This window comes from Schistocerca serialis, chromosome 4 (assembly GCF_023864345.2).
Source record: "Schistocerca serialis cubense isolate TAMUIC-IGC-003099 chromosome 4, iqSchSeri2.2, whole genome shotgun sequence".
Lineage (NCBI taxonomy): Eukaryota > Metazoa > Arthropoda > Insecta > Orthoptera > Acrididae > Schistocerca > Schistocerca serialis.
Genome location: NC_064641.1, coordinates 174246839 through 174255947, shown reverse-complemented (window position 1 = coordinate 174255947; position 9109 = coordinate 174246839). Strand labels below are relative to the sequence as shown.

Here is a 9109-nt window from a genome sequence, read left to right as displayed (position 1 = left end):
GTACCTGGACACTTCCATCCGCTCTATACAATTTGAAACGAGACTCGTCCGACCACGCAACATGTTTCCAGTAATCAACAGTCCAGTGTCGGCGTTGACGGGCACAGGTGGGGCGTAAAACTTTGTGTTGTGAAGTCATCAAGAGTACTTGAGTGAGCCTTCGGCTCCGAAAGATCATATCAAATGGTTCAAATGGCCCTGAGCACTATGGGACTCAACTGCTGAGGTCATTAGTCCCCTAGAACTTAGAACTAGTTAAACCTAACTAACCTAAGGACATCACAAACATCCATGCCCGAGGCAGGATTCGAACCTGTGACCGTAGCGGTCTTGCGGTTCCAGACTGCAGCACCTTTAACCGCACGGCCACTTCGGCCGGCTAAGATCATATCGATGATGTGTCGTTGTTGTTGGCCCAGCACTGAAATCTGCAGCAATCTGCAGAAGGATTCCACCTCTGTCAGGTTGAACGATTGTCTTCAGTCGTCGTTGGTCCCGTTCTTGCAGGATCTTTTACCGGCCACAGCAGTGTCGGAGACTTGAAGTGTTACCGGATTCCTGATATTCACGGTAAACTCGTGAAACGGTCGCACGGGAAAATCCCCACCTCATTGCTACCTTGGAGATGCTGTGTCCCATCGCTCTTGCACTGACTATAACACCACCTTCATTTCTTTTCTTTCTCGGTGCCTTTGTCCCGCTTCCACGCGGGGTCGGCCGTGTTATTATTGATTTGGTAGTTTTAGTTGCAGAGGGTGGCCGGAAGCGCTTCCTGCCACCTCCCCAAATTAGTGTACCCCAGCAGTGTGCATCTAGTGTAAGCCATTGGATAGTGCGAACGGTTTCAAATGTCTGCGAGTGGTGTAACTGATGCGGAACGTGGGGACCAGCCAGATATTCACCTAGCAGGATGTGGAAAACCACCTAAAACACATCCAGGCTGGCCGGCATACCGGCCCTCGTCGTCTTAATGGTCTGGGCAGATTCGACCCGGAGCTGGCGTGCCTACCTGAGTCCAGGAAGCACCGCATTAGCCCTCTCGGCTACCCTGGTGGGTGACTATAACACCACCTTCCAACTCACTTAAATGGTGATAACCTGCCATTGTAGCAGCAGTAACAGATCTAACAATTGCGCCAGACACTTTTTGTCTTATGTAGGTGTTGCCGACCGCAGCACCGTATTCTACTTGACTACATATCTCTATATTTGAATACGCATGTATATGCCTGTTTCTTTGGCGTTTCAGTGTATTTTGAGTTCCTTTTTTAACAATATAATTGAATTTTGCGGTTAAACAGTGATTTTTGGTATGGCCTTGCATCTTACCAGCCCCGTCTCCTTGCTTACTATAATTTTTCAGTTTCGCTCATTACTTCTTCGATTGCAGGTTTAACACTAGAGGCGAAGGAATACACCCCTGTCTTACGGCCTTCCTGATGCGAGCACATCGTTAGCGTCTACGTCGACATTATTATTAGCAACGTGGGAAGACGCGTCTTCTGCTGTACTGCAACTTGCGGGATAGACGCGTTCAAAGGCGTGACGCAGACAGATCCGCGGTGAGCGACGGAGACGCCACCGGCAGCTGAATCCTCGCCTCGCGAGCAGCCGCCCCGGGGCGCTCTTCCTGTACAGACCTTTTGGCGAAGACGGCCAAGTTTGACAGCGCCGTCTCGCCGCGAGGCCCACGGCGCGCGCCGCTCAAGGTGCGAGGGCGGGATCGTGAACGTGCCCACCCAGCTCCGGCAGCAGCGGCGGCGGGCTCGGGTGACCTGTTGTGTGGGCGGCGGCGGCGGCGGCGGCGCTGGCGGTGACCGCCCGGTCGATACAGCGGCAGAAGCAGCGGCGAGGCGAGCGCGGGAGGCGGCGCCAGCGCGCATGCGCGGCCGCGGGGGCGGCGGGAGCGTCGCCGCAGCCCTCAGTCAGTCCTGTCAGCGCGCGCGACCACGCCGAGACGCGGCGCGCCGTCCGCGACTCTGTCACCCGGCGACGCCGAAGCGCGCGTCGCGACGCCAGTCCCAGCCAGCGACGCCGCAGCCCGCCCAACCAGTAAGCAGCGCGCGCTCTGCGTATGCACCGGCTGGCCTCTCGCCTCTCCTTGGCAGCGGACCGGACGTTTGTGGCCCGGTTATGTGCATCCACCTACTTGTGTCATTACAGGGTGTTCATAAAGTAACGCATATGCGCGTCCGTTACATCGTGCCAATACACGGCGCTCAAAAAGTTACGCAATCTTAACGAGACACAAATTTATTGACTATCCCATTAAATTTCGGGCGAACTACCGGGTGTTAGTAACTTCCTGCCACGAAATTCCGGCCCAGAGTCTGCCAACCCTCTTCGGGAGTATCTAGCGCCGTTACTGAAAGTGTTTCATAGCTGCGGTAGGGATGTTCCAGGGATTCGTGAGCACATGTAACCGTAACGAAGGAAGACACTCTCTGGACCACTTCATTTAGTGTATTACGACAACTGGCTTCGACCTATGCTACAGGTCATCATCAGATACTCACACATTCCTCGAAGAGCTGGTCATCCGCAGGGCGAATATTAAGTTAAAACTTCTGAAGCTGTGATTTGCACAAATTCTGTAGTTTTAACTGAATCTCCGTCCTCCGAGCTCCACTCCGCAGTCATCAGATGTATGAATCTGAAGAAAACCACTAGCAGAGATCGAAATGGCGTGATATGGGTATGCAACGCATGTTGCCTCTTTTGTTTTTAGGCCTCTTTTTACCGCAGTTTATAAGTTGTCTAGGTTAATTGCAGTTGCGAAAGACGGTAATTAACATACACAGCTTGTATAATGCAACACTTTTCTACTCGGGTCTGAAGAAGGCCATTACGTCTGAAGAAGGCAATTACCGACCGAAATTGATTACCTAATTATAAATAAACATTGTGACCTAAGACTGGAATTATAATACAGAAAAGGTCGGAATCAGCTATTACTGTAAAATGTACGAAGTGACCTAGATGGTGTCTCTCTTCATTATTGTTGAAGGTAATCAAAGTTACTCTGTGTGATTCGCGTAACTGGATTCGGCATCCGCTGTTATTGTACACATGTCCTAACGATATAACAATTAACGGGTCTACGGCGACATGTCAACACCCAAAGAACAGAATATTTCGGCAAACGAGCGCCTTGCCATCATCAGGTGTGCTGATGAACTCACCGCCTAGCAGCTGGCACGCAATTTTCTTGAGTCATTATGGCTACGCGGTCTTTTGCAGAAATTTTGTACCCACTGCACACCGAGATACGGCCGTATATTAGTGAATTATTTTGGCATCAGTAGTGCAAAACGTTTGTTGATGAATTGAGGCTACACTTCGTTGCGTTTGTTTTTGCTGCTTGGGACTGTGTGTGAGTGAATATTGTAAGTGAAGTCCTTAACGTACCCAATAGGAAACAATCAAGTGGCTATTGTCAGAAGTCTGAATGAATGGCCACCAACTCCTAGAAATTACGTTTCATGAAAGTACTGAAACAAAGAAAGCCATAGTGTAGTGGACTAATCAGTCATTGCGATGTCGTGCTGAAACAACGCTACTGTAGGTGGATTTAACGCGAAGTGTTTACAAATAAGAATATGTGACAGCCAAGGTAGCTTGTTGTGATATTTTTGTTTTATTTTATCTACTCTGTAACCGGTATCGACAGAGTGTAGCTGTCATCTTCGAAGTTTCTGTGCCTGAATTGCACAGACATAACAGGAGCACATTCCACTAGACGCCACATTGGCTTGTCAGATGCACAAAACAGTAAATAAAAAGTCCATGGCATCAACCGTGTGCCCCGGAGTGGAGACGGGTCCGTCAGTGGAGCAGTTATAGCTACCGCACATCAGCCGAAGATCCGAAGATGACACTGACACTGAGAAAATGTTACAACACACAATCTTAGCTGCCTAATATTCTTGTTTACTGAGTATGAGATCGCTGCCAGCAACATGTGCAACTTGTGTTTACAAATAGTGACGTTATTTGTACGTAGAGCTCGTTGTTCACTATGCCACCAACGAATGTGCTGAAGTGTCGCAGAAGGAATACATGCAGCTGATGTGGATGTTCTGCAGACGAAATGCTTGAATTCCGTGCATTCATGCATCTATGAAAATGCAACCACGCCTCAGACCAAAACGTTATAACTAACAAGGACCACTAGTAGAGACCTATATGTTGTCTGTCTTTAGATAGCGAGTCACGAGCAGAATGAATTCTGTACAGATACGTCTTTAAACACTTGCGCAGTGCCGTATGAAGACTACCAACTAGAGGGCCATAGTGGTTAGGTAAGTGTTGCACAGAAGTCGTGCTCGTCGGGCAGCGTACACGTTGGTCAACTTTTCTCTATTAGCACTTTCCGTCGATAAATTTTGGCTGCGTTTGCCACATTTGCCGCTCGTCAGACAGCGACTTGATGGTGACCTTGTTTCGTGGATCGTTATCAGGCTTTACTGCTAGTTATTCTGAGCCTTAATATATATAAAACATCTAATACACGTCATGTCAATGAATATTTTCAGCTGTAATGTTTCACCCTTACATCCTCATTTAAATTACAATGACACATGTAAGATAAAAGATGCAGTTTTCCATAAGGTTGCGTCCATTGTTGAAGGTTATGTATTTTCTATTACGAGGTGCTGATGGACACTTAAATTATTCATTCGGGCGATTAGAGTTCAGTTGCATTCACGCTTGGCATTTCGAACTTCACTGCGCGCAGTTTCTCACTACTTACTACTTACATAAGGCGCAATGACAAATTCGCGTGCTCTTCACGAGACCACCCGAACAGTCGGTCAATACCGACCACGTTCTCTAAAGCCTTTTATTCTCTCGCAGTTTTCTTATTCTCCTTATACAGCCACTAGTCTGTTTTAGTTACCACCTACTCCATCTCGTCCGAGCAACGCACCGGCAGCCGCAGTAAGGCAGGGTTCCTCGGAATGAATGGCGGCTTACAGGTGGCAGTAGGACCGAGTTGTACGCACCAACTCGTCAGTTCTGGGTCGCGCGGAGCCGTACAGGTCGCTTCTGTGTTAGCAGCAACTATACGTGTTGTATTGTTCTGCATAAATCCAGCGGCGTCGAATACTTCACTTTCATCGGCAGTTCCACGAACATGTGCTTCTACTAAGCTTCTACTAATGCTGTCGATGATCTCCTGAATGGATGTTTTCAGCTCAGCAGGTAGTTTCTCTGATGTGGATTTAGCGTGCGCTGCATTGCTGTTGATGCGGAGTGTTTGGCAAACGTAAATGACAGAAGCATTGAGACGGAGGCGGCTGTGTAGGCAGTTTACCTGATAACCTATTCTTAATATTTATGGAAAAGTGTTTAACATTCCTTCACTTTATCATATTTCTATTCCGTAGGTGCTTAGAGCTTTGCTCTGTGATGCATGCGTCTGACATGGTCAATGATAATACCTTGCCCGAACCTGTAGTTGTGATGCATTGTAAAGGTAAAATACAGGAGGAGATTCTTATAATTGTTAATTATTCTTTCTTTCCTGAATATGGCGGCTGTCTGTTCTGTGCCGAACTTTTAGTCTCAGTCACTGAATAGAAGAACAGGTGAATAACGCTCGCCAATGCAAGTTGCTGGAAGACAAGTGGAAGACAAGTGTCACGTCTAATGTACAGAGTCAAAATTATTGAACTAGATGAAAAAAAACGTAAATTAGTTACAAAATTCAGTGTGCACACACCTTTATTCAAAATGTAAACGTCACCACAGATATTCGGATTTAGGTTATGACGTGTTCGATATGCCTGCCACCATTGGCGATGATGTGGCACAGACGAACAGCGGAATTCTGCATGACCCGCTGAAGTGTCGGAACATCAATGCTGTCGATGACCTCCTGAAAGGCTGTTTTCAGCCCGACAATGGTTTTGGTGTTATTTCTATTCACCTTGTCTTCAATATAACTCCGCGAAAAGGAGTCACATGTGTTTAGGTCCCATGCCAGTGGCCTCTGGGTACCCCAGAACCAGAATGCGGTCCCCAAAGTGCTCCTCCAGGACATAAAACACTCTCCTGCTTCGATGGGGTCGAGTACCGTCGTGTATGGACCACACCTTGTCGAAATCAAGGTCACTTTTGAAATGGGGCTGAAATCATCTTCCAAAACCTTCACGTACCGTCCGGTAGTCACCATTCCATCAAGGAATATCGCATCGATTATTCCGTAACAGGACATTGCACACCATACTGTCACCCGTTGAGGGTGAAGAGACTTCTTGATCGCGAAATGCGGATTCTCAGTCCCTCAAATGCGCCAATTTTGCTTACTGACGAACCAATCCAAATGAAAGTGGCCTTCCACTCACTAAACGAAACAACAATGGCGTACTAATTCCCATCATGTACCTCAGGCAGCCGTGAAATTTGAACGTCCTATCGCCAGCCGTTCAGAAGTTGTGACAATTTTATTTCATGTAGTTCAATAATATTGTCATCCTGCATATCTGTAGATTTTACGTCCATATTCTATGCCTGTGCGCTGTCTTGTTATTTTGGTGGCTGCCATGTTTGATGCTAACTCTGAAGCCACACGGAGATTCGAATATGGCAACTGTGTAGTGTCATCAGCCGTGAAATAAAAATTTCTGTAGCACAAAGCGCAAGAGAAAGAGATAGTAAAAAGTTAAATTAAACATGGAGGAATAATGGGTTTGTCGATATGCTTGGCTGTGGATATAAAGTAATACAAAAAATATTTTCGTTCCGCTCTATTGAGATGCGCTACGGACACCATGCGCCAAAGTAATAAGACTCATGGATCGATGGCGCTGTGCAAGATCTGTGAACGATGGCTGTATTCGTCGGCTTCTCTTTTGACTTCAAACAGCCTCGCCAATAACCATTTCTAAGCGAAACTGCGGGGGGGCCCCTGGCCTCAACGCCGTGGCCTTGTGAGTCTGCCATTCGTACAATACTGAGGTGATGTGTATGCGGTTATCTGCAGTGTCGCATAAGAGGAAATGTAGGGCGTACAAGTCAAGAGCGCCCATGCGATAGTGCGATATACAGGGTGTTACAAAAAGGTACGGCCAAACTTTCAGGAAACATTCCTCAAACGCAAGTAAAGAAAAGAAGTTATGTGGACATGTGTCCGGAAACGCTTAATTTCCATGTTAGAGCTCATTTTAGTTTCGTCAGTATGTACTGTACTTCCTCGATTCACCGCCATGATTACATACGGGATATTCTACCTGTGCTGCTAGAACATGTGCCTTTACAAGTAAAAGAACTCCAGAATTTCCTCTCCAACCTCAACTCCTTTGGTTCCATCAGATTCACCTGGTCCTACTCCAAATTCCTTGACGTTGACCTCCATCTGTCCGATGGCCAGCTTCACACATCCGTCCACATCAAACCCACCAACAAGCAACAGTACCTCCATTATGACAGCTGCCACCCATTCCACATCAAGTGGTCCCTTCCCTATAGCCTACGTCTTCGTGGCAAACGAATCTGCTCCAGTCTGCAATCCCTGAACCATTACACCAACAACCTGAAAACAGCTTTTGCATCCCGCAACCACCCTCCCGACCTGGTACAGAAGCAAATTACCAGAGCCACTTCCTCATCCCCTCAAACCCAGAACCTCCCACAGAAGAACCCCAAAAGTGCCCCACTTGTGACAGGATACTTTTTGGGACTGGATCAGACTCTGAATGTGGCTCTCCAGCAGGGATACAACTTCCTCAAATCCTGCCCTGAAATGAGATCCATCCTTCATGAAATCCTCCCCTCTCCACACTATATAAATGGTTTAGCAAACGATGTGGGCAGCTATCTCAGATTTTTTGAAGATTATGTTGTCATTTATCGTCTAGGAATGTCATCAGAAGATCAAAATCAGTTGCAAAATGATTTACACAAAAAGTGTATATGGTGCGAAAAGTGGCTACTGACGCTAAGATATCCTTTAAATTCCGGTTACACCATAAATCACACAAATATTGTGAGTCTGCCATTCGTACAATACTGAGGTGATGTGTATGCGGTTATCAGCAGTATCGCATAAGAGGAAATGTCGGGCGTACAAGTCAAGAGCGCCCATGCCATAGTGCGATATACAGGGTGTTACAAAAAGGTACGGCCAAACTTTCAGGAAAAGAAGTTATGTGGACATGTGTCCGGAAACGCTTAATTTCCATGTCAGAGCTCATTTTAGTTTCATGTACTGTACTTCCTCGATTCACCGCCATGATTACATACGGGATATTCTACCTGTGCTGCTAGAACATGTGCCTTTACAAGAACGACACAACATGTGGTTCATGCACGATGGAGCTACTGCACATTTCAGTCGAAGTGTTAGTACGCTTGTCAACAACAGATTCGGTGACCGATGGATTGGTAGAGGCGGACCAATTCCATGGCCTCCACGCTCTCCTGACCTCAACCCTCTTGACTTTCATTTATGGGGGCATTTGAAAGTTCTTGTCTACGCAACCCAGGTACCAAATGTAGACACTCTTCGTGTTCATATTGTGGACGGCTGTGATACAATACGCAATTCTCCAGGGCTGCATCAGTGCATCAGGGATTCCATGCGACGGAGGGTGGATGCATGTATCCTCGCTAACGGAGGACATCTTGAATATTTCCTGTAACAAAGTGTTTGAAGTCACGCTGGTACTTTCTGTTGCTGTGTGTTTCCATTCCATGATTAATGTGATTTGAAGAGAAGTAATAAAATGAGCTCTAACATGGAAAGTAAGCGTTTCCGGACACATGTCCACATAACATATTTTCTTTCTTTGTGTTATTTTGGGGGACGAATGACGACTTGTCAGTAGCCACAAAAAAAAGTTCAGGTTCAGGTTCGGACACTGCTAAAAACCTGTGTAAAACCGACTTTTAAATCATTTCCTTGAAAGAGAAACACTTCACTACACCATACGTTTTCCTTTCCCTGAGATCTGGGATGGGGAAAAATTTCGAAATTTGTGGTAAGGTCTTATGGGACCAAACTGCTGAGGCCATCGATCCCTAAGCTTACGCACTACATAATCTAACTTACGCTAAGGACAACACACACACCCCATGCCCGAGGGAGGACTCGAACCTTCGCCGG

At 46.8% G+C, this 9109-nt stretch overlaps 1 long non-coding RNA gene across 1 annotated transcript in view; it reads left to right on the top strand.

The window, feature by feature from the left end:
- Positions 1-1938: 1938 nt before the first annotated feature.
- The window catches only part of LOC126473143 (uncharacterized), a 1059929-nt gene continuing 1052758 nt past the window's right edge, over positions 1939-9109 (top strand). Inside the window, exon 1 of the long non-coding RNA XR_007586417.1 lies at positions 1939-2052. This is a non-coding gene — a long non-coding RNA (uncharacterized LOC126473143). The remainder of the gene's footprint in view (positions 2053-9109) is intronic.